Source organism: Stigmatopora nigra, unplaced genomic scaffold (assembly GCF_051989575.1).
Source record: "Stigmatopora nigra isolate UIUO_SnigA unplaced genomic scaffold, RoL_Snig_1.1 HiC_scaffold_25, whole genome shotgun sequence".
NCBI classification, from domain to species: Eukaryota; Metazoa; Chordata; class Actinopteri; order Syngnathiformes; family Syngnathidae; genus Stigmatopora; species Stigmatopora nigra.
The window spans coordinates 3,811,307-3,837,407 of NW_027551604.1; the positions used below are offsets into that span (position 1 = coordinate 3,811,307).

General features: G+C 40.1%; 1 protein-coding gene across 5 annotated transcripts in view; it reads left to right on the forward strand.

The window, feature by feature from the left end:
* The first annotated feature begins 336 nt into the window (after nucleotides 1-336).
* The window catches only part of LOC144192062 (hormonally up-regulated neu tumor-associated kinase homolog A), a 54,085-nt gene continuing 28,320 nt past the window's right edge, over nucleotides 337-26,101 (forward strand). For 3 of the 5 annotated variants that reach the window (XR_013325033.1, XM_077711085.1, XM_077711086.1), the window contains exons 1-5: nucleotides 337-381; nucleotides 459-538; nucleotides 1,152-1,247; nucleotides 4,325-4,382; nucleotides 25,242-25,367. The gene's annotated coding sequence lies outside the window, so the exon portion shown is untranslated. Of the gene's footprint in view, nucleotides 382-458; nucleotides 539-1,151; nucleotides 1,248-2,163; nucleotides 2,588-4,324; nucleotides 4,383-4,851; nucleotides 5,060-25,241; nucleotides 25,368-26,101 lie in introns of those variants that run through there. The other 2 variants (XR_013325034.1, XR_013325035.1) reach the window with 2 other exon arrangements.

Below are 26,101 nucleotides of genomic sequence, written 5' to 3' on the forward strand. Positions count from 1 at the left end.
GGTGTACACAACAGGCATGTTTTGTATTAATAATGGCACAGGTAGTTTAAATATGTATCCATCACCACCCATATTGATTTAGGTTGTTTAAAACAGCACTGACTGTGGGTTGGATGATTGCTGACACATTCAATATGGCGAACGCCTTCACGTACCACTACAAAAACAGACAGTCGAAATTTCTTCCACTTGTTCAATTTTTGATCCAGTATTACATGGATAATTAGTAATTTTGCGCTATTTATTTATTCTATTGTATAGGGGTCTTATTCTAAAATTTGATTAAACACAAAACTATTGAAACGCACATCAACACACCTGAACTTTAATTAAATCAGGAAATGAAGCGGAAACAGTATGGAGGTCGCTGCCAATTCAGAGGTATGCATTCATCATTACTATATTTGTTTTTAATGTTTTTTTCTCCTAATTGATTTTTTTCTCGTGAAATATTACAGATACGTTAAGTGAGCGTTGGGATGTGGCGTCAATGCACGTTGAAAGTTTGGATCTGTCACGATCACATATATTAAAAATGGTAAGCTACATTTCTTGTGTACGTAGACTTGTTTTCCTACAATTGTTGCTTATTTAAATACTTGTGCAACATCATTACACATGTAAGCAATTCTGTTTCAAGTCAAGTACAGAACTGTTTTTTGCAGGACTCACAAAACAAACTAAAAACTACAGTTCCACTCATTTCATATTATTATTACTTTAGCAGTCTTCTTTTTGGTCACTAGATGGAGACAAAGTCACACATATTGTACTTTCATCATGCAATTGCTTTTTAGAGAGTTCATGGCCTTCAAAATTAAATGTTTGTCCTCAAATTTCAGTGTAAAACCTTATTCCATCATTTACTAATAGTTTCCAAAATGTATAATTCTTGCACTTCCCATACTAATTCAGTGCATATGGCCTTTCAAAATTGTGTGATGTCAACCATTGACTTCCATACAAGTGTACTTGTAATTATGGAGGACATAATTGTCATATGCATGCACGAACGAACCACCGATCCCAGTTGTGGACAACGTTTCTGTTTTTTGAAGGCCGCAGTTTGTTTGGCTTCAGCCACGCATCAAACTGTGAAAAGTGGATTTTATACTGGCAACCTAAAAATACGGAGGCCTTGTTTGTTGTAGTTGTCTCCAGTTTCAATGCTCCCCTGCCATGATCCATGAAACCTAAACCTCTGATGTGCGATGCCTGCCAAAAAGGACCAAGAAGCTCACAAAAAGGTTGTTTTTCACACACTAAGGGAAAAGTCGTACACGAACTGTTGGATTTTAATCACAGTGGAACGCCGAAAACGGTCAACACATTGAATTTTGTTTGGATTTTATAACATTTTTCCCACAGGAAATCATGAATATAGAAAGCATCTGTTCCAGCGATAAAAAAAAAATGAAACCGAGTTTCAAGTGTATGAATAAGCTAAACATTTTAAAAAGAAGGCTTAATGCAACCTTGGCTTTTCATAATAATATTGGACCTTTTTTCCAGCTAAAAATTCAGTGTAAAAAATGAAAAAAACTGCATATTATGTGCAAAGAATGAGAACTATGTTGTAGTTAATTGGCGGTTTTAAGTACTTTTAAAGGCCTGGAGGAAAAGTCTCATTCTGAATAGTCACAAAAGCTTGCATATGCCAAAAAAATAAAATCAGATTTGTACATTAAAACTTGTGGTAACTCTATAATGTGATTAATTTCCGAAAGCAGTATAAATGCGGATGTCTTGCAAAACGATTTTGCTACGAGACAAAAATGTCGCCGGTACGTTTTGTTGGAGAAAAAAACGTTGTGGTCAATGCACATGGCGTTAAACTACATATGTTCGACTACCTTCTTTTTTTTTTAAAAGCACAAATTCCTGATACCCTCTTGATATTTGTAAAAGTCACTTTACAGCTCAGGCTTGCCATATGACGTCATGATTTATGTAACTGCAAAAAAAAGTAGGGAAAATAAAAGGTGTCGATAAAAAACTCCATGAAATGAACCCTCTTTGGAAGTTGGCTTAGGTTCCCTCAAAGCGAGACCCCCCTCTGTAACACCCCCCAGTGCCGGAGACCGTGGCCACGTCAAGGAAAAGTTTTGCCTTTAATGGTCTCTGAATCTGTTGACGTCCTTTCTCGCTTGCTTGCTTTTTCAGATGTAGCAATAAAGCCGGCCATTTTGGAGCAGAGCCACATCCCTGTGATGACCACAATCGAGCCCAGTGCAGCTTTATTGCGTCTTTTTATTTTCATATTGTCTAAAATCTCCAGGCCCTCCTCCCACGCCGTAAATCTTTTATTTTGACTCTACTTCTTTTGTTTTTCCACAAATTTACGAGCAAAGGTGCTAAAAAGCAGCGCAGAGTCAGCTCGGCCGCAACTCATTTTTTGCGCTGGACCTTCTTGTGAAAGGGGAAGAAAAGTCAACTCTGATTTTCCTTGTCCTCATGTGATTTGCACCATAAAATGGCTCGTGTGCCTTTTCAGGTTTCAAACCGTAAAAAAATCCAAAAGCCAATGTCCCCTTGCGAGATTAATAAAAAAAAACCTAAATAATAAAAGTAAAAACCAGGCAAGCAACATTCTGTCTCTAACTTGTAATATGCTACCTATCCATTTCTTGTGCCAAAACATATCTTCACTTTTTTTTGTAGTTATGAGCCTTTTTTTTCTTACTTTTCTCCGGAAAATTTCACTTCTCAGGGAATTTATACCCAACTCTTTGCCTAGTTACCCTTTCCTGCCCATACGTCCTTCACACTTTACTAATAGGAGGTTTCCATGTTGTGCTTCTCTCTCACGGGTGCCTGCATACACACACTCACACACACACACACACACACACACACACACACACACACACACACACACACACACACACACACACACACACATGAGGACGTACATAAACATCTGGGCACAGCTGAACCTGTTGTAAAGACCTCATAAAGACTCCACATCTGTTTATTGCAACGACTGCCTGCCGATTCGCCAACATAGGCAACCCACCCACATAACGTGCACCCACATAATAACCCGCATTAAAAAATATATATGCTACATACACTTGCACTTACTATCAATAGCACAGAGTTAAGACAAATACTACAATTAACTCTATTTGAATATGGGACATTTCCATCCAGGAGTATAATTAAAGTGCGCTAGTTTTTAATAAACCTTACTGTTATTTTTCACTATACAAAAATGTTCAACTACTAATTGATAAAACAGTACTTTTAGCTCAATTTGAGTAATATTTTCCCTGAATGAAGCACTTTCCTTCACATATATTTAGTAGATTTGTGCACTGTGCTGTTGAATTTATGAAGCGCAATTGTGTGACTGTGAACATACCAAAATAAATGACTCGTTCCACACTTTTTATAGTCCTGTATTGTCACTGCACTAAAAGTATTTAATACTGTATACATAAAAGACTACACTATAGACTTTGGATGTTAAATATATGTACCCGTTAGTTCATTCATACTGTATACAATCATGTTTTTCACCTAAATATACCAAAATAAATGCATTATTGACTCATTCCACACTTTTTAGTCCTGTTATGAATACTGTATACATAAAAGACTACATTATAGACTTTGGGTGTTAAATATACGTACCTGAAACATATTTTAGTTCATTCATACTGTACATAATCATGTTTTTCACCATAAAACTGTAAGTGTAATATGTGTGTACCCCTAATTTTTTCCCCAAAAAGGACAGGTGCAAATATCATCCATTATTTTAACAACTTTTTAGTGGTCCGACTCCATTGTCCCGTAACTTTTTTGCCACTTCCTTTAGTCCTTCTTATTCTGTCTTCAAGCCCGCTCAGTTTTTCGGGACTCCACTAAAACTTCAAAGGTGGTGTTTACTACTGTAACCGGAGCTAGTCTGAGCTATAGCTCGCACTAATGAGTGCACGGACCACATAGTGCACACAGCAACACATGTTCCCCTCACGCAGGCAAGCAAGCAAGCAGGCAGGCAGGCATACATTCCCGAACGACACCATCACTGCCGTGTCGGGGAGCCAAAGATCCATCACAGATTAACTACCTTTCAGCGCCAGGCTTTGTTGTCTCCATTCCTGCCGATGAAGATCTCGGCCTCCAATGTTTACATCTTGCTCGGTGTAGATGTGTGCCAATTATCCAGCGTTAACCCACATTTCAAAACAAAGCTTCAACATGTTAGGCAGTTGATGAAGGGATTAGAAATGTGGGAAGTTGAAATGAGATTTTTCAGGTGTTTTTATTGCAGTCTTTTGGTTTTGTATTGACTTTTTGCTTTTTTTTTCCACAGCGGTGTTGTTTGCTGCTTATCTTGTCAAGGCAGGATGGATAAAGAGACAGAGGTCAAGGTCAGTGTCATTTCTCTTTTTAATTATTTTAATTTAGTTTTAGGAGTCAAAAACCATACACACAAAGAACAATAATAATATGTTAATTATCAATTAATTATTTATTACAATTATTATTATGGATGTTATCTAACTCCATTTAGCATGATTGGTAAATTTTGAGACAGTTCAATGAATACAAATTGAATTTTATGGGATAAAAAAACAAGAATGCAACAAATATTTCATTGCTAAGGTAAGTGAAATTGCTTTTTAGGTGGAATTTTAAAAAGACAGACAACTTTATGTTTATGTTTTTATTATTATTTATTTTAAATATTGATGAATGTGAAAAACAAGGTAAGCAAAAAGGTCCTAAGAATGCGCGCATACACGCACACACGAAGCTAGAGTTTGGCCCAGCCTAAATAAGTCCATTCCAGACGTCTAATCCCTAGGTTGGCCGTGTTTGTTTTTGTGTTTACGGAAGAATGTCAGCCCTCCGAGGACACGGCTCGGAGAAAGGCCAAACCACGGGACCCCCGGAAAGATTCGGCAAACATGATTAAATTCCAAGTTGTTATCGAAGGGATGCCATTAACATTCGCGCCGTTAATACAGGCTTTCCTCGAGGCTTGAATCCATAGAAGTGTTAAACAGAAGCATTATGGTATGAAAAGTATCCTGATGTGGTATTGTACCGAGGCTATCTTCATCCTTAAATTCAATGAGAAAGGCACCAAATTGTATGTAAATCATGTATATAAAATGTACTTTAATGTAATAGGCTTTTGTATTGTGAGATCATAGATCGTCATACTGCATTTCAACACATCAAAAAATGCAAATAACTCTCACACAACTACATTCTATTAATTTGAATTTTTTTTGGAGCTACACCCCTAAAATCATCACCCCCCCAAAAACAAATACTATACAGTACACATTGTACACATGTACTAGTGCACTTAATTTTCCCTCAATGACTTTCTGAAAGCCAGAAATCCAAAACTCTTAAATGTTTATTATAACCCGCTTATAGCCAACTTGCCTTCAGGGGAGAGTCCCCAGCAGTGACCCCCTCGACCCTTGCCGCTGTTTGGGTGGGTTTGGGTTGGGGTAGGTGGGGGGCTTACATGCTTCATTCCCATTCTCCTCAGTCTCCTCCTCTTGCGGTCCGCTTCGAGAATGTTGAAAGGAGAACAAAACGTTTTCAAGGGAACTATATCTGAGTTGGTGTTCCGGGAAGGTCGCTGAGTCAAAGTTGTTTTATAGTGGCCGAGCGGCCTCATGGTTTCAACTCGCCCAAAAAAAAAAAACAATCCCAGCCCATCAAAAGGCCGCTCCATGGAAAATTTGTCCCTGCACCCCAAAATCCAACCCCCCAACCCTCTATGGGACTTGATTCGCCGTCTCCACCTGGAGGTATAGCACCTGCACGGCTCTCTACGATGACCATCTGTCCATCAAGCCCCCTAAGAACCTGTTGTAAGACGCACTCAAAAACGTTGCCCAGTGGATTAGGGTCAAAGTTTAAAGCAGTCCCATTTCCTGTCCAGACATACGAGGACTGAGAACACCCCCTCCTTCATTGAAGTGCACTTTTTCCTTTCTTTCTGCTTTTGACACGTTTGGAGCTTTCTTGTTCTCGTGGGATTAATGCTCAACACCTTTTTAAAAAAATTACTTTTTTAACCAGTGCCGCACCACTTTTAACTGCGTATCGTCGGCCGTTTAAATGAGGCCAGGTCGCAGGGTTGAAAGATAAAGTTGCAAATCTTAGACTTCTTATTTGCCAACCACTTGGTCAAGGGGGGATTGTGATGTTTTCCCTGAAGCATCCTAGAGATATTCATGCTTTGGGCCTTTCTAAATGGGAAAGAACATTTCTTTTGAACCTTTCCAGATGACTGTGATTCTCCAGAAGAAAACAGACACTCTTTAAATTAAATTTATTTCGGCCACTGGTGTCAGAGATCTTGTTTTCTGTCACGACCCACAGTTTGTGATGATAGATGAGGGTAGGAATTTAGCTAAATCTGGGACTGTGTCTAAATTGTATGTGATCATTTATTTTAGTTTACTAGAAAAAAATACTCGTTTTCAATGTGAAAATAGATTCCGACTATTGTGATCATATTTCTTTTGGTATAATCCTACTAGTTCTCAAATGAACAAACTCTAGTTGTCACATTTTTGTGCTTGTCAGCATAAAAGGGGAAAAAACAGCCAAGATTTATAATACTAATGCTCCAAAAGGCTTTTCCCCAACCATCTTATGTTACATTTAATTAGGGGCAGAATCGTTTTGTGGGTCGTTCTGGTCCAAATCAGTTGATGTATGAGCAGAAAAAAAAACACAATTTAATAAGTTTTGCCACGTCACGCTCTGCTTTTGTGCATGCGGGCAAGTTCTGGCCACCAGGCCGTTTGTACGCCGACACCCTTTAAGCGTCCCCCTGCAAGGTGCCATCCGGAACTGTAGCCAGCCAAACGGCTAGTATTTCTGCCTTGGGAGAGCCTGTGGTGCAGCGCTAATAGTCGTCAAGGCAAGATTAATGTGAACTCTTATTGTCGTAATGATGGAGTGCGCCATGGTGGTTTTCAGCCTCTAATTTGCGCATGTGTGTGGAAAGAAACAGATGATATTAATTGACATGTTAAGCACGCACATGTATGGAACCTTAAAATACATCAACTATAAAGTCAATGAAAAAAAAGGGGAGCTCGTTATAAAAACTGCAGTTTCGTTCGTTGGATATACTTGAGAAAACACATTGGGAGGCGATCCTGTATGATTTAATTTAACTTTTTAAATTATGTTGTATTTATTAAAGTCATAGACAGATCATCTGAAATACTGTATAAAGTAAAATGGGATTTTTGAGTCTTAAGTTTTTACTCTTATTTTTTGTATATTATTTTTGTGTTATCCCTTGCTTGCTTTTATTTTATATTTTAATGTATATTCAAATTACACCTTTCATAACTATGCTTAACCAGTCATCACTATATGCGGTTGATATTGAGGTTGTAGTTTAAACATATAGTTCAAGGGTTGGTCACAGGGTTGGGAGCTGAGCAAATATGAAGGAAAAAAAATGAAAAACACCTTCACAATCATGCGCCTGTGCGAATACGTGTGCGACGCCAGCGGGTGTGATGTGATGTTGAAGTGATTGACAGCCGAGCGGTCGCAGGGGCAGTTGTGGGAAGAGAAGGTCCTCCTTGCTTTTGGTCCCTGAGGGAAACCTGTGGGTTACGAATCTAAACACCTTAATGAAGAACATTGGGATGTGCTCACGGACATTAAAATGGCTTACATTCCGACCTCAACAGATTTCCTAGTGACAAGTGACCCCCGGCCCATCCACATCGCCCCCCTATTTGTGGGAAAATATAAAGACTGGGGAGGTTTGTGGAAAGGTGTGGTGCAATGATGATGTCATGCATGAGTTGTTGGTAAGGTGATGCTGGTGTGTTTTATGTAAGGAAAAAGTTGGTGGTTGATTAGGGTGGATTGTCAAGATATTAGTGGTTACATTTTCATTTTTCATAGTAATATCTGCATCTGCAATAATTTGTGAGGCCATATTTCCTATTAAAATGGATTGCATCAAGTCTATAACTGAAAGTAACTGAATTCTTTAATTTTTTGCAGCCAGTAATAGAAGCAAGAAATTTAGTAATTTGTTGCAATGGTTGTTATTGTCTAAAATTGTGTTGTTTTATTATTGTTCAAGGTAACCATTATTTTATGTTTTAGGTATACTTATCTTCAGTGAGTGTTATTTTCCAAGCAATACAATAGCACAAATATTGCTACACTCCGTGACTGTGTTGTTGCTTGATGGCATTTTAGCCAAGCTTTAGACTTTTTTAATTTAGAGTAATTATTTTAGGATAAAATAACCGAAGAAAGAAGGCCAAACCAAAAAATATTGCATCTATTTTTGAACGCCTTTTAAAACAAAGAGACCAATTGAAGAAAAGTAGTTTAACAATAACATCATTGTTAAGTAGCTCTGCGGCATTAAGTGAAAGAAAGACCGATTTGTTGTCTTTACGAGCATTATCAACCAAATCGCGGTTGTCGGTGACAAAGATAAACAGAATGAAATCACACGCTAAATTTGTCCGGAGAAGTGATACAGTCAGAAAGGCATGATTATGACGCAGATATGATTAAAAAACAATTTTATACGACCATATAATTTTCGAAATCGATCAGCAGTATGACCCAGTTGAAAATAGCATGCAGATTATTTGACACCAAATATTTAGGAAATTACTCTTTAAAAATGGATAGATAAAAGTAAATTGTGAGTAATTTGCCTGTTAAATTGTGTTTTTGTATATGAAGCACTACACAAACCATGCAGAACAACATAATAAGCAACAGTCAGGGCTTTAACATAAAGTTTCATATAGTTTCATAATCTTTTGGCCTATGCTGAGCACAGTCTGCACATAACATGACTGTTTTTCTTCCACCGCATCGCCGCAGGGGAGCACGGGCCGACGGCCATCTGGCATTCAAGGTGTCCTTCGAATGTCGGGAGGTGTGAATCCGATTCAGCCAGGGTTTCTTGCGTGGGCCACAGATCAATAAAGTTAATTGAAAACACATGAAATTAACCATTTCACCGCTCGCTGTTCCTATAAAAGCAAAAAAAAGAAAAGACCCCCACTTGGATTTATTAGAAAAATGGAGGAATTCAGGGTGTGGGGTTTCAGTGAGGTACAGTTAGGTTTCTGTTTGGATGCAATACTAAACCTCAGTATTGGTCTTGTAGTTTTCTGCTTAATGGAAAAACGTGAATGCAAATTTATGAGCATATTCTTTTCGAATCATGAACGTCATGACGGGCTGAAAACGTGACAAATCGCCTAATTCCAGATTAAGTCCACAAATTCAGAATAGCGATTATCTTCATGGTTATTTTAACCTTAACCAAGTTCTCATGGTTCATAAGTTGACCAACTGGCTCATTTTTATTCTTCTAATCAGAATATGGAATTCCCCTCATGACCTTTTTCTCCTCCTAGACATAATTAATTTGTTTAACACTCTTAACCAATACCCGTGCATGGGACACAGTCCATAAAGATGATTAGATCAGCCATATTGTCCAGTTTTTTTTGAATGATGATCGTTTGGTCAGGCGCTCCCTCCAGGCCAAGAGGAAGGAAAAAAAGTTTTTTTTTTTTTTTTTTTTTAAATAGCCATTTCTCACTGTGGCAGTTTACCTTAGCTGCCGTTACGAGATAAATCCTCCCGACAGTTGTCTGACTTTCACGAGACTATTACATGTGCTTGCCGCTTTATAGCAAAATCCTGCACGTTAACAAGCAGGCATGGAAGGAATTAGTCCGGATGCCCTACTTAGTGTGTGTTGTCAGGGTTAGTTACATTATGGGATGAGCAGTGTTGGGAAGCAATGAAGTGCAATGGGTGTTGTTTTATATGTATGTTTTCTTGCTCTTTATTGAGTTTTAGAAAAAAAACGATTTTTTCAGTCCTTGCTTGTTGCATTATTCAACCACTGTTGAAAATGGCTTATTGAAAAAAAATATGAATGAGGTAAAAGTTGGAGTTTAAGTCTTTACTGATTGATCAGGTTTGGAGGTCAGGGTGAAATAGAACTTGATCCACGCTTCATCACTGAATTCAAACAGAAATTGAGAGAAGCATTATATATTCATCATTGGCTGTATTTTATATAATTGGCATTGTCAACTACATAATCATTTGTGGCTTTGTCGGAAGCTAACTGGCACCCAGGAATTATTTAATTTTGAATAGCAGACACATACAAGGGTAAGGTGCATTTTTCTTCCCATTTTCTTTCATTTGCAGATTTAACATTTTATTATTATTCACCTAACTAGTTCCAGTCAAAGTGGATCAGGTGCCCAGTGCAAGGCTGTGAAATTAAAGTAAAATAGATACCTGAGGTATTTGTGTTTTTATGTGTGGTTTGTTTAGATGTGGCCTAATAAGTGACAACATAAGCTGCAGTCAGGTTTGGAAAATTTATGGACTGAGTGTGAGCATCCCATTGTGAGTTGTGGTCCACAGCAGTTCCTTGTGAAAGTCCTCATTTTGCATACGTGTTTGATAGTCTGGGTTGAAAAATGCATTGGTCACTATAGTTTAATTGCTCTGTTCTTGATTATGTACCCAAGAAGGTAGTTGAAACCTGTGCAATGACCAAGCTCCTACCTCATAAAACTCAAATTGTCATAAGTCAAGGTAATATTGTGCTTGAGTACAGCATGATTGCAATCTAGCGAACAATCTGACACGTGTGACGACAAGCCCCGGACCAAAGCGGGTCACCAAAGACACTGAGATTAGGAGCGGTCGGCAAGGAGGACTTTAGCGTGAACATGTGTGAAACGCTCTACCGCGTTTATAAGCGTACGCGCCAGATCGCATGTTTACGCTGCTAATGGCGGTTTAATTTGATAAGCGGTTGGCGGATTTGTCGGCGCTCGGCTGGGACGGAGGCGGCCAGCGCTCTGTATATTTTGGGTAAACACAGACAAATTCATTCCAGGTTTCCCTCCTGCGACTCTTGCTCTCGCTTGCCTGTGTTTGTCTGTGTGTAGTTTGACACGGAGCGTTTGCAGTACAACTATTTTTCCTATAAGAAGAACTTACAAAATACATCACAGGTGTCAAACTGAATACCATAATGTGGCCATCCATGTCATTTTTTATGGACCACGCTAAAGTTCCTCTCCCAATACGGATATTGCACATATACCCACACCGTTATAGACAGCTTTATTATAAATGAATTCAAATATGTCTTCATCTGGACCTCGCTAAGCTTTAGAGGGTGTCCTAGGTGAGGCGGGCCTTTTAATGTAGTCACAACATAGGGTTCCGAACCAGAGGAAGCAGCCCCCGAAACCCCCCTTAGCCCATTCCCAAACAGGATGGGAGGATGAGACCACACGCACTAAGTTGTGTGTTCTGTACATATATCTACATATGGATCAAATACATACACCATGTTACGCTCAATTGGATTCCGTAACCTATTCTAATGATTTCTGCTTGACCCTGATGCGTTTCCGACTCCCACACACAAGCACGCGCTCACACATACTCTTTCACACAGTTTGTGTCGGTGCATAGCACCATGTTCCCAGAGGAAGCCTCTTCATGAATGGCTCCACTGTTTTCCTCTCTAATCTTTTTATTCCTCCTTCTCCTCCTCTTCCTCCTCCTGTTGCTCACAAGGAAGTGAAGCCAGATAGACTATCGGGATAGATAGGCCTGTCCAATAACTCATGAAATATTACAAATAACAGAACAAGTGACTTTTCCATTTCGTCCTCCATGTGCTTCAGGGTTTGACAATATATCTATTTGAAATCAGTAGATTCGATCTTTTCATTGCTATCTGCGAAACATTTTGCAGAGAATTGCCTCAATTACATTTATTTTATGACCTGTGCAAGTTTTATCCATTCCATAACCAAGCTTGTAACTTAATTTACCCGTATTGCAAATATTTCAAGCATTGAAAATTACCGATATTCAATTTTATTGCTTCATGTCACTCCAAAACAAGTATTTTATTGTGAATTTCAGAATCCTTTATCTATACTAGGCTGACTTTGCTGAGCAAACTAAAAAAACAGTGATGTACTTTAACCCCAACTAACAAGCAAATATAAAGAAATAAGTCAAAAGTCTTAGTGTGTTGATGTGCCCCAATAGGGAGTGTTTTTTAGTGTGACCTTGACTCTGACTCCCATCTCCAATTGGCCATTTAGCGTATATTTATGTTTGATAAAAATAAAACTTCCAGCCAGACCGTAAGCCGTCGTGTTTGCAGTTTCTGTGCGTATTAGCCATGTTTTTGCAGGTGTTTGGTAAAGGAAAGTGTGTAAGAATCAGCTGGGTGCACCATCCTTCATCACCTTGCATTGCGCTCATGTTTGAGTGTCGAGATCCAAAGTATTCTTTGCCGTGGACTTGAGGGCCTCGGCGAGATCCGCAGCCACACTGCGATGCTTTGATATATTATATGTGGAAGCAGAGGGGGACAGGAGGTACACCAGCAGCGAATGTGTGTGTGCATGTGCGCACATGTGACAGTGTAGATGTGTGGCAGCGGAGGTAGCGTAAGTCTGTAAACACTCCCCACTGGCCGACACCGGCAACTTCACACTATGAGGCGTCAGGACATCCTGTGTCCTAGAGATGAAGTTGATAAAAGTTGCATTTAATCATTTGTTCCAGATGGAGTTTTCTTTGTCATTGGAGTCGTACTGTTTGGATTAAAGAGGCAATATGTAGTAGTTTGAGGTTCAAATAACTGCATATGGATGCTAAAGTGGAAAAATTGATGGGATGTGCCAAATGTGATGGGCAACTGTTGTCAAATTTGTCATCGCTACCATGCTAAAAAAGGTATTGTTTCTTAGCTGTTGGCTTTATTGGATTTTGTGATGAAGGCATACGGGGCTATGCGATTTCATTTGGCATCCCACCTGGTTGGCCACATCACCAAAACCCAGCAGGCTTCCAACGTGCAGGGCAAAGCGAGATGGCTTTCGCAGCGTCTCCGTTCGAACGACACACCCCGCTTGCAAAGCGGCGAGTGGTGAAGGGTGCACCACGGTCCAGTGCACCCACAAAATCACCGCGGTCAGCACGTCTACTGCGCGAGGGAGTGGCTTTGAGAATGAGGCCCGGGGAAAAGAAAAGCCTCCGCTACCAAAGCAACAATGAAAAGCCTTTATTTTCTTAACCCCGTCGACCTTTAACTGACTTGGACCCGATCGAAGGTGACGGCAGTTTACAGTGAATTGGCTTCAAGGCGGAATTATTGAAGCCTCGGGACGTAGTCGTCTGTTCGAGAAATACAACATTTTGAAAGCCATCCAAGCCTTTATATTGAAGCGAGCCGGGCCCCATCTTGTCTTGTAAAATCACATTTTTTCCCTCAGGTGGTGACGGCAGCAGCTGTAATTACTGAGCTCTGTCCAGTCCCAGTTTAGTCGTCAATCGGTCACGAACCGAAGGATTTTCCAACATTGGTGCACGGAATGACGAATAGGATTGTGCTTCCGCTACATAAATGTAATGGAAAAAAATGTTGGGAAACACTGCCCGAAATCATGGTTGGTCCAAACTAACTTCTATCACAATATCAATTTTCTCCTCGGGGTTTTCTAAGTAATCTTTTCCTCAATTTTACCATCATCTTGAACAAAGAATCACTTTTCCACGACATCATTTGACTGTACATACTGTACTCGTATTCATTTCCTTGAGTCCGACTCAGCAATAGTGGCTTATCCCACGGCACTCTACAAATCGAATCGTTTAGTAATGATAACATCATACTCCTTGAATGGATTAGCCTCATGTTTTCCGCCATAGGGGAGGGTCCAAATCTGGCAGGCCATTTGTGGCTGTAAACGAAGGCAGCCTTTAATGTGCCCATGCTGTAGGTAAAAAGTGCTGTCTTAAGAGTCCCCCTCTGAACTTTGCCCTAACGTCGAGGGAAGCGTCACCATTTGCTGCTCAACGACCTTCCAGGACCTGGACCCGTCAACCACCCACCCGCATATGTGGGTGGGGGGTAAACCAAGTGCTCTGAACAGGTCCTGCAGTTGTTAAATGGATGTAATGCACATCGGCGTCTAGTTACTGTAAGTTTGGAAGTGGATCAACTCCAGAAAACCTCACAGTCACTTCCACCTTCACAAGGATGAAAGGTGTTCTGTGGTTAAACGCCCCCTCCGGCCCCATTTTACTTTGCTCACCCCCTCCTCAACCGAGGGTGTGGGAGTATTGCTCAGCGTTTTGGCGCCCGCAACTCCTGTGGCCGCAATTCCAGCATAAGCACATTACAAATTCACACTTGGGCCCCCACCTACTCCCCATTCAGAGCTTTATTGCCCCCAGATCTGATAGAGTCGCAACAAAGAGGCCAATAGGCAGGGGGCGCCGATGAGTGTGTGGAGGTGGCAAGATGAGTGTATTTTGGCAGGGGCTTCTTCTTTGTAGTAGTAATTGAAAAGTTCCTTTTATTATTTTCTGTCATACCTTATTCTTTACTCTAATGAATTTAAGTTCTAAAGTTAAGAACTTGAATTGTCACAGTTCAAACTAATAGGATGCAATTCTTGGAAGTCAGTACCAGAAACCGGAAATTAAACAATGTTATTTTGATTGGAACAATCTTTGGACCTCTCCAAAAACACACTTGTGTCATTGAAGCTCATGTTTTACTTGGAAGTGGAATACTGAAATGTTAAAAGTTGATAGAACTTGCTTCTAAAAGTAAAAAACCTTGCTTTTTTCCCAACATTTGAGGACTCCATGACACCTGAGGGATAGGTTTCCGCCATTATGTAAATTTTCCGAATTGCTACATCCGTTCTACTTCTCCACACACACCCACGTCGGCGGCATGGCAAGATTGACACTCAGTAAACTTTTACAGGTGCGCCCAAGCGGATAATTTGCCTGTTAGGCGAGACTAATGAAATCTCCACCCATGAAGCCTCAACTGCAGCCGGGGCAGAGGCCAACGTCCTGTTTGGATAGGCGCTGCTTTAAAGCCGCGCTAGAGAAGTGCATTGGTTGTCCACATGTGTGCTGAGTGAAAGAAGGAAATTTAAGTGGGTAAAAATGCAAAAAAGGGCAGGTGGTCCTTTCACCTGGGGGCTTCTTCAAGGAAATGTTAGTCCTATGCAAGCATACATATGTCAGCAGATTGTAGGGGCCTCATTTGGCCTTTTGCATTTGAGCTCTAAATGACTTCATGATGACGGCTCGTTTAAAAGCTTGGATTCATTGGGAAATTGTTTGGGCAATAATGAGCAATTCCTTATGCTTTCTTTTATCTGCTCTTTATTGTTTTATTTTCCTTTCCCCTTTTTTATTGGCTTTTAGTTTTCACACAATGCTTTTGATTTTTCATATTTTACTCTTTGGTTGCACTTTGCTTTGCGTTCCATTTGTATTTTTGATTCAGTTCATCTTTTTTGTCTTCTGTTTATTCTTTCCTCATACCCTCACTTGCCTCCCCCCTCCTTACCCACTCTTATACCACCTAAATAGAGTGAAGTGGTTAGACCCCAACCTTTTCATCATGATGCGACATATAGAAATATCATAGCAACAAATAGTAACCATTTTATTTTTAAGACTGTGAACATTAATGAATAATTCCTCAAGGACAAAAACTGAAATATTTGTTAGCTGTCAGCTTATTACTCAAAAATTATACAAAAACATTACCTTGAAATACAACAATAAACAAGACCAATGAGTCAGCCGGTTAACAACAAAATGGTGTGTTAATGACTTATGCGCACATTACCGCAAATAAACGGCAGGATGAAAAGGCCTTTCTAGAAATAGCCCAAGAGAAGGATGTGTGTGAAAAGACGCAGAAGAAAGCAACACAGGCACAAATGGGATCGTGTGGGACCGAATGTTCTGATGACAATTTCAGATGCAACACTTAAAAGGACAAAGCATATGTGTGCGTGCGGGTGTTTCCCTAATTGTGATCCATAGTGTGTTAAGTAACTCAGCATGGAGGGTGAACATTTCCTTTGCATTCTTCTCCTTTCATTCATGTTTCTTGAGTATGGTTTTTCTTCGTCTTGCGGCTTTTATATTTTTTGCCTTTCCTGACCTTGCTTTTTGTTGACTTCATTCACTTTTGTCCCTTTCATGTTGTTTTATTAATCTATTTTTTTTATGTTTGCTTTTCCGTCTTATTTACTTTTATAATGTGGTTTTCTTCTTTCTTTGATTTAGATTTCTTTTTTACATCTGCCCTTTTTTGTCTATCCCTATATGTGTGATTACGAGATGGTTTGATTGTCAGATGTTCCGGTTTCATCTCATGCCATACCCTCTTAAAACTCAATATGTTGGGTGTGAATGTCTGCAAGCCCGAAATATCGACTTTGTTTATAAAGATCTGGCCCATTTTGGTGAAGGCCCGTAAAAAAGCCAAAGCCTTTGGTTCCAATCTGGATTGTGCCTGTTAATGAGCGTCACCACAGCGCCGACTTCCCTTTGAAGGATGGACCGTTAAAATGTTTCAGATTGTTCCTCGTCGAATTCGCTCAGGAAAAATAACCCAAAACGTCCAGACCGCAAATCCACATAAAGCGAAGCGAGCGAGCCGGATGGGATTCGCACACACTGACCACCGCATTTCAAGCCTTAGCTGAGAAGTTAGGAAATAGCGGATATATTTGGACCGAAGCTTCAATCGAATATTTGGTTGATTAAAAGCAACGTGTTTCCGCTTTAAAGTCCCTGTCGTGTTTTTGGTTGGTATTTTAACATTCTTATGGCCATAATAGTATCATCTGAAATACATTTGTGTAGATATAGATAATTGAAAACACTCACATGCATGTATTCTTTATCCTCCGTGTAAAATTACTATTACTGCAGGTTATTAAGTTGCTATTAGTGAAACTCTCTGAAAAGTTCCTCATCAAAAACCGCCACAGTTGATTAACTTATCATTCTTTGGAATTGCTATTTGTACATGTTTTTATATGGTGGAATAATACACAAAAATAGGGTCAGATTAATAGTATTTGGAATAATTCCAGTGGTTTGAAATGGTTGAGGTGTATTTCAGGTTTGGAGTCACATGATGAATTAATAACATAACTTAAGGCACCACAGTATTTCTTCCCACTAGTCTGTTTTTTTCCCATTTCATAGGGTTTGTTTTGGCAGCACTACTTCTAGTAGCTGTATATGAATACTGTATTTTTTATGGGGTCTAATCAGGTTTCAGGATCTGTGTTTCTGTGTAAATCTAATCATCAAATCTGGCTTTGTTATCTGTTGTTAGTGACATATTGATTGTGACTTGCGCCAGATGACGTACTTTGGAAATCTGCTTGTTGTGCATTGCCACTCTATTTTGAGGCCATTTTTCATAAGCACTGACTTCTTTGTTTTCTGAAGAGAATCGGTGCTGAGTTCCCTCCCTTGATTTGGCGTGGCTGAGAATAACCAGCTTTGCTCTTTTATCGGGACGTGTCAGCTTTTCAGACATGGCCGCTATGGACTCCCCTCCTTTCCTCTGTCTCCATCTGTCTGTCTCCTTCCCCTCCAACTCTATCTCTGTAAAATTATTAAAAGACGCCTCGGGGTCGGTAAAAACGTGGGCTCGATTTCACGAAAAGTCTCTGAGGATGATGGGAAGGTTATTATGGGGTGAAGGGTGAGAATCTTGACTTGACTTGACTACCCAAGAGGAACACCTGCACTATTCAATGGAAGAAATGTATTGACGACCACCAAAGAATAATATTGGGAGGATCAAGTTTGGAAAAAAAACGAGATTTGTGTTTAAGTACGACTTTCTGGATAGTATTGGAAACAGTAATTGTATTTAAGGGCATTTTGGGACACTGTTGTGTTTAGGCAATCTGTAAAAAAAACAAAAAAACCTTTATATAGATGTGTATATATATCACTGAGGTTGAGTACAATTTTGATAGGTATCCCATGTAGTGAAGGGTCTATTATAGGGGGTATTTGCAATGGTGTTAGCTTTAACTCTTTGTCAAACTATTTGTTGTGATTGGCCTTTCCCCCTCATGTGACTGGCGCAGACCAGCACCATTCAGGCAAAATTCTTGGCCTCTCCGCCGCAACCTTCTCCGGGATGGAGCCAACTTGTCGTTCATCTCCTTTCTACTATCATCCCCTTATTTGTCTTCCGGACCCTCTGTCTCTTGGTGTTTATGTAATTACTAGCCAGTGGTTCATCTTGTACGCCCTCAAGATAAGAGCAAAGACGGCATTAATGCGCCAGGGGAAGGAGTGCAGTATCGTATTAATGAGGAGACACCTTATCAAATTTATGAGTCAGCGAGGCTCATCATTCTGCCGCTATGAGACAAGTAATGAAAGAAGTAGAGATGGGAGAGATGAAGGACCCCCGCCATAAAAGACCTTATTGATGGATTCGTCTATTAAAACGTACACTGTGGATTTAGAGTGTTTTCCTATGACATTGATACGTCGTACTTCAAACGTTGCTTCCTCTGTGGTTTTCCCTCTCAGTGGCACGTCATCCTGGCCTTTAGAGAGCGCAGGAAGTGGAGCACACTTAAAAGGGACGTGCTCGCTCTGATCAGGAAGATGTTTTAGAACAGGAAAGGTTCAGTTTTAGACCGCAGGAAGTGTCAAACTGGTGTAAATGTCTTATGAGAGGGCTCGTGTGTACTTGTACTTCATCGTTGAGGCCTTGATCGTTTATTGAATTATCTTAGATAAAATTGCCAAAGTAACTAAACTCAGGATTTATTCTTTGGAGGCAACCACCTCGAACTCTGATATCATCAAATCGGTTATGTGAACAGTTTTACACTAGTTAGATATTATTTTTAAACATAGTTTTGATAGTAGACTAGTATTGAGACATGTCCATCCTATGGTCCTTTGCTTGAATTTTTTGTGGAATTTTTTGGGCTTCTTTTTAATAAACTATTGCCATTATGTGACAGTTTGTCTACCAATACTACCAAAATCATTATTCAGTCTGCTAAAATTTATGTGTGAATAATGATCCTGAAGCTCTAAATGGTTGATTTTGGAGCTGAAATATTTTGACTAGGAATGATGTGCACAGTAACCTTTCTGTCAGCAATCTAATCAAAATGTTTGACAGCAACAAGCTCATACCTACTTCAGAATTAGCGGTATGACGAGCTTTTCGCCGTGACGGGTCATAAATCAAGCGACACTAGCGCTTCAAGTACGTGACAATCGCTATCAGCACCGACGCTGACATCCCAGGACGCGACGGAGACGCTTGACAGAGCCCTCGGCTTGATTTTTCTCACCCTCTCCATTGCTTAGAGGCCCGATAAGAGCTCGTGGCCACCAGATACGACAAGCACTCTGTCAGCCTTGACACTGTCCGCTCCGTCCACGCTAGTAACGGACGCGAATGGTGCATTCGCGCCAGATACTTGTTTCTGAAGGCTTTGCAAAGTACATGGAGTAATGTTCACTTTGTTTTAGTGCAAGGTGTGCTTATTTAAGTGGTTGGAAGTAAATATGTACAAATAGGCATTTTTTGGGGGAGAATCTGTAATTTATCTTAACTTATTGTAAAGTATCTTACGATAACGGTTGTTGTGAATTGGGACTATTTAAATGACGGCTTTTTAATAGACTTGACAGAAGAAGTGTAAGGAAAATGCAAGGTTTTCAGTCAGGATGGAATCAAATGTAAAACAGCAGGTTAACAGCTTATGCTTATTTTATACATTTTCTGCTGGTGAGCTGATGAACAGCTGATAGTGCTTATGGGTGATTCCCCCACCTCCCCACCATCCTCATCCCAGCGAGCAACTTTCTCGCACGCTGTAAATCTGACTAATAAGGCCTCAGAGCGCCTGGCCGACCTGCTCCGTTTTCCCAATGATGAATAAGCGCTGCCTCTCCCAGAAGACAAGCAACCCGATGACATTCAACTCACTCAAAAGTCACCTTAAGCTGGCAGTTTATTAAATGACTTTATTCCGCAATTTTTTCCATACCCTCTAGCCATTACCCCCCTCGCAAACTAGTAATCTTTAATGGGTGGACCATAAATAGGCACTGAATTGAAGCATATTGTGGAGACCCTGTTGCGATCATCAAAAGGTCCATTAGTATTATTCTAATTTATTATAGGTATTTTATAGTATTTTTCTGTTATACACACATTTGTAAATTAATACAATGTAAATAAGAGCTATATTAATGAAATTAAAATAAACAAAAGCAGAAATACACAATAGTACCACTCTAAAGTAGATTTTTTTCAATATGATTTAAATTATGCATGCCATTGACATTGATAGACGTCCATTTAATTTAAACTGGGGGAAACTGGCTGTGAATGCTCATCTTTCAGTACCGTTGGCCTATGAAGGAATTCATTCATTTGCCCCTCCCCAGTAAAAATGGATTGGATGTCAAATGGCATCAATGCCTGTCATTAAGTCATAATTCATGCATGAAAAGGTTAAACTGGGAAATTTGCCATCCATTTTTTAAAATTCTTCTACAATCATTGCAAGGTCAACGACAGGCTAAACATTGGGCCAGAGGCCTGTTCTGCTTTTCCTCGCCACCGCCGCCGTCTTTCAGGTAATCGGCTGATTGCGAACCCGGAGACAGACGTCTGACGGAATGTCCTCACCCCCGCAGGCTCGTTAATTACGCGGCGCAAAATGCACACACGCCGGCGGCGGGCGCTTATCTCCCGCTCCAATGACGCTTGCCGTGATACGCTGGCCTCGGACGGAGCTTGGGGAGGAGCTGGGTGTGATAAGCGTGCTGGGAGAATGCGAATGGGTGAGGGGCTCCCTCAAACCCTCCTAAAGTTGCACTCTATAGTACGTTTTGTGCAAATCAATGGTTCTCAACTGGAGGATTTTAGTCAGTTTAAAATGACAGCAGACTATATTTTGGCCACACGTCCATCTTCAAAAGTTGCAGTAATGATTCAATTAGATCCTAATTTGTTTTCCTTTCTCAGTTGCCTATGGCCGCCCACAAAAAAACTCCAAATAGATGATGTCATACCCAGAATGAGCTACAGATTTTTTGCACTCTAGTAGCATGCTCTCTATAGGCTTTCTGTTCTCTGGTGGTCGTGTTACCGCTCTGTCATTTTGCATTTAGAAAGCTCGACATAACCTTTAATTCTGGTTGTGATGTCACAATCATAATTGCTGAAAAAGGTGGACATTCCCTAATGCATTGTTTTTGGTGACATAAATATGAAATGGTAAGATGCTTACTTAAAACATAACAGAGTACTTTTTTACAAAGATATTCAAATATCTCATAGTATCATCATGGGATTTTCAAGGTCCGCTAGCCAAGGATGTTTTGCTCCATCTCCCTTTTCTTGGTCCGCGAAGCATCGCTTCGGACCATAAAGATTAGATCGGCCCTTGGCGTACCCCCCTTGAGCCCCTTGCTTTCTACACATTAAGGGGAAGCTTTTATTCAATTACGTATGATTCCTGTGTTAAGTTATCATGCGTCGTAAAGCTGACAGTAAATGCTAAAACAATATGTGGAATGTGGAGCCGGATTGAAACGGGCCATTGGAAAACAACGTGCCATAGATGGATGCTCGTGGATCCTAAAGTTCAATTAGGAATGGCTTTGATTTACTGGAGAGCACATTACTGCTCGGTAAATCTCTCATCACTTTTTTTGTTGTTGTTTTATGGTAAAAAAAAAAAGTGCTGTCGTTTGGGAAAGTACAAGCGAGAAATGTCCAACTTAAGGTGATGGACCACAAAGAATAGGAAACATTCACCCACACTTTTAAGCCGCCAGTACAGTTGCAATGGATTTGATGGTCTAAAACTCACTTGGAACCTTGGCAAGCAAAACTTGATGATTTTGAGACTTGCAACAACCTGAATGAAAGCCAGCATGTTTTCCGCATGTGGGGCCTACATCTTGTCTCTGTTTATTTAGTATGGCCAGACAGCATCTGCTAATAGGACTTTTATAACCTCCCGGTCCTCAAATGGGATGGTTGGTGACGCTATGTTTAGTGTTTACACGCCGTCGTCTGAAATTAGCCCGGCCGCAAGAGCCCTTTCTAAAATGGACATCCTTGTTAAAGAAACGCAAGACATTCTTTGGTTTCCGCTTGTGCCGCACTCCCTTCTCTGATCGCAGTACTAATCACAAGCGCTCTTTAGGCTCGGCCTCGCTATGTTTAGTGTTTACGACGCCGCGCTTGTACAGGGCCGCAGATAAAAGCAGGGACATTTGGTGGCTCAGTTTGAATTCACAGGTTAGCACATGTGGTAGAATTCTATTTTGGACTTTTGTAGTGAAGACTCTTTAACTAGTTAAGAAACAATCCCAAGATTGGTTGTATATTCTTTAATGAGTCGTTTTTCACTTTCACTAGTTGTGATTCATTCGGACTAGAGTTTGTTAGGAGAAAACTTAGTGTTGATTTGAGAGCATTTGTTTTCACCTTGGTTCAGAAAGTGTGTGTTTCTGGGGGATGCACAAGTAGTGGAATTACGACCCAAGAGGTCAGAGTTCAAGGCCAGGTTCTCTCTTGCAGTGTGTAGCACAATGATGAAACGTTTTGTTTTCAGCAAGGCATCGATAGGGAGGGTGTTTTCACGGACGGTCAGGCGTGTGACGGAAGACGTTCACGTGGAATTTGGATTTCCGCGCGTAGAGAAAATAAACTGGCGTCAAGACGAAGAGGCGACATGGGAACGTCCAGTTCGCGCATCTGGTGAAGATTGTCAGCAGTGCCTTTTTTAAAATGGCTCTCAATTTAATTAATTGTTTTTTCCCCCAGATGTTGATGTGTAATATGTCCTGTATTTTCCTAATTTTTGTCATATCAAGGTCCATAATGCGAGTTTCATGTGAGTCAACCAAAAGTAATGGACATGTGGCAGGCGGTGGGAACGTCAGAAACCACAAAATCATAAGAGACCATGACGTTGTTTTATTTCAATTACTGTGAAACGTGTTTATTTGGTCATGGGTGTCAACCGGATAGAAAGGTGTGGGCAGCAGCACCTATGGGAGATGATATCACACGCATTTTACACACGGCGGACTCACACCATGGTCAGTATTGCGGTGGTTCTGGGCTCATGCTACATTGGCACCCAAAGTCCGTGTCGTTCCCTGCAGCGTGAACGGTCGTGGGAAATGAAAGCAGACAGGAAGTCATTTTGGCGCCTACTAGAAAATAGATATTAGAATAATAAGATGTGGGAAAAGGGTGTTTAATCTGTACTTGTCTGGTAAAATGAGATTTGCATTAGCTGTATATTGAGAAAGTCTTCCAACACAAGTATTCGTAAATCACTAGTTTTGTAGATTTTTAGCAATATTATGAATATATAAAATGGCAAAAAATGGAAAATGTGGGAAACTCAAACCTCCAGGTTTTTAGTGGGGCCCCCCAGTTTTAGAAATCACTGGTCCAAACAGAGCCAGAAATCAAAACAAAGCTCCTTCACTTTGCAGTATTGTAAATCCAATAGTGAGTTTTACTCCTCCCAATCCTTCGCCACATCTGATGCGATGAGACGTTCTGATAGTCTCGCCTCACCGCCGTCGTGCACGCTCGAGCTCTCGGGCGCTGATTATCCAAGTCCTTTGGCGCCCGACTGCGGCTACGGAGCTGACAAAGTGTCACCCAGATGCTGAGGGTGCTGATAGAAATGGGGGATATTGATATTTTGGAGTGGCGAGCGGGTTGTTGATGTGAATTCATTTCCCCTGGTGAAAGGTTGCCGTTTGAACTTTGTCTTTGTTACTTGGCGGGATTACTGTAAGAGGACTCCATTATGGAGTTTCTCTTGTGATGGGATGTAGAATGGGAAACTACCATCTGATGTTTCTATTACTTTGGCTTAAATCAATTAAAGGACATTTTCCTACGTGATGAGGAACTAGAACATAAAGCCTACTTATTTTTTACATATAATACTTTAAGGATGTATTCAAAATAGTCTTTTTTTTCCCCAGGCTTGTACTTAATGTGATGTCATTCTACACATATTTGACACTCCCAAACTTTGTCCTTGACACTTTCACACCTGAATGGCAAACACTAGCCTATATATATGGACACAACCTACACACACATCCGTTAGCACAATAATAAAAACATTCACAAGTACTTGGTTATCAAAAAGAGAAGTTGCAGCTGTAAGGAAGCATACCTACTGTAGGTTCCACACACACACATACACACTAACTGATGAAATGTAAGAATTAACTAAATTTTTGTCAGCATTGCTCAAATACAGACAACTATTATATTTTATTTGCATTCAAAATAAAAGCCGAACTCAGTGTTCATTCTGAGTTATGAAATGACATTTTTCAAAATTCTGTGCCATTGTTTTATTCCATTTCACTCATTTTTAGGCGACATTGAGTTGTCATCTTTGAGGAAGCTATTCAAGATGATATTGGATATTTCATCAGCCTCCAGCACTCAATGACAGCAGATTAATTGTAAACGTTCTGTGTGTGTGTTGTGTTTAAAAGGCAGAGCCATTTCCGCCACTCGCGACGTGGATGTTTTTGTCTGCTTTAAAGCCCCCGTGGAAATCCAATCTGCGCTTCCTCCTGCACACCGTGCAGTCAAAATATACTTGTTTAGACTTGGCCAACATTTTACGCCCTTTTCCAGGGACCGCCCCTTGAATTGAGGGCAATGTGGGAGGTTTAGAAAAGCTTAATGGAGATTTGTGGACAACCTTCCGGATTTTTTAAGTGATTTGTATAGTATAGGTCATATCAATGTGAAAAATACACACTTAGTTGCCATTACTTTTTACATGACAAAATTCTAACATAAGAATAGGGGTGTATAGACCATTATATTTGAACATTTGATGCTAAAATGACTATTTAAAATAGGATCATGCATATTTTTAGGCCTAAATTTTATTTGTTTGTGATTGCCACTTGCTGACATGCGCGTGGGTTAATCCCTGCCCTTGCCGACCGGTCACACGTGCACGTTTCCCCCCTGTGGGCTACAGTAACGTAGTGTTTGAGCATGTGCTCAGCCCTATACAGTAATTCCTGTCCATGCACTGTAATCACAGATCAATAGAAAGTGATCAATTACACACACGCACTTCCATCTGCTACCTGTTTATGTTTACAGATGCTGCAGGAAAAGCCTTGTGCAGATTTATTGTAACCATAAAAAAGGGCCCAATCCCCTTCTTTTTAGACATTTAAGCACACACATAAACACGCGCAGTCTACAGTATGGCGGCGTCATTAATGCAATGAGCCGGATGTTTATGTGACCTTTCTCTCTTCAGGTCTGACCCCAGCTGATGACCCTGGAAAGGGATTAGGACATGATGTGCCTAATTAGCTCCCCCCAATCCTATCCAGCCGTCTCTGACTCATTAGGACTACACGCATTTGTCTGAAAAATGACCAAGGTAAGTTATTTACTTGATGTGCCTATTATAGAAATTTGTGGAGATTTAGTATAAGTTCATACAAAATGTAAATATGATTCTTTATTGATGGTAGTTGCATCAATGGCAGGTTATACCAAGTTATGTTAGGTCAAGAGATTCATTAAAACATAGCTAGATAAATTAAATATTTTCTAGTTTTACTATTTTATTCATTTGCTTTTTTTTAGTTGTTACTATTTCTATTTATATTTTTTAGTATTTTCTCTTACTATTTAAATGTATTTTTCCCCTTAACAGATCTGTCATTGAATTAGTTTTATTTGCAATTCTTTTTTTGTCAAAATATGTGCAGGCAGCAGTAATACACTAATGACCAGTGGCCAGTGGGCCGCAATTTTGAGATCCCTGTTCTATTTGAATGTAAACAATGTGGATGGGAAAAAAACTATTAAAACAAGAAACGGTTAGTAGGTAGAAGCTTACATTTTGTGGCTTATGAGCAACGAGTAGCAGCCATCTCCTTGTTTTGCTTTTTTAAATACAAATGCCTAATTATCATCTAAAACCAAGCATTTTTCTTAGTTTTTTCCCCCCCCTACGTATTGTAGATATTTATGCCTGTTGACATTTAAACAAGTATCCCGGGAGGTGTCAAAATCCACTAGTGGACTTTCAAGCTCTTTATAATTGTTTGCACCCTTTAGCGGCTGTATGTGGGTAGTGATGTCATACATAAAATGTGTCAGCAAAGA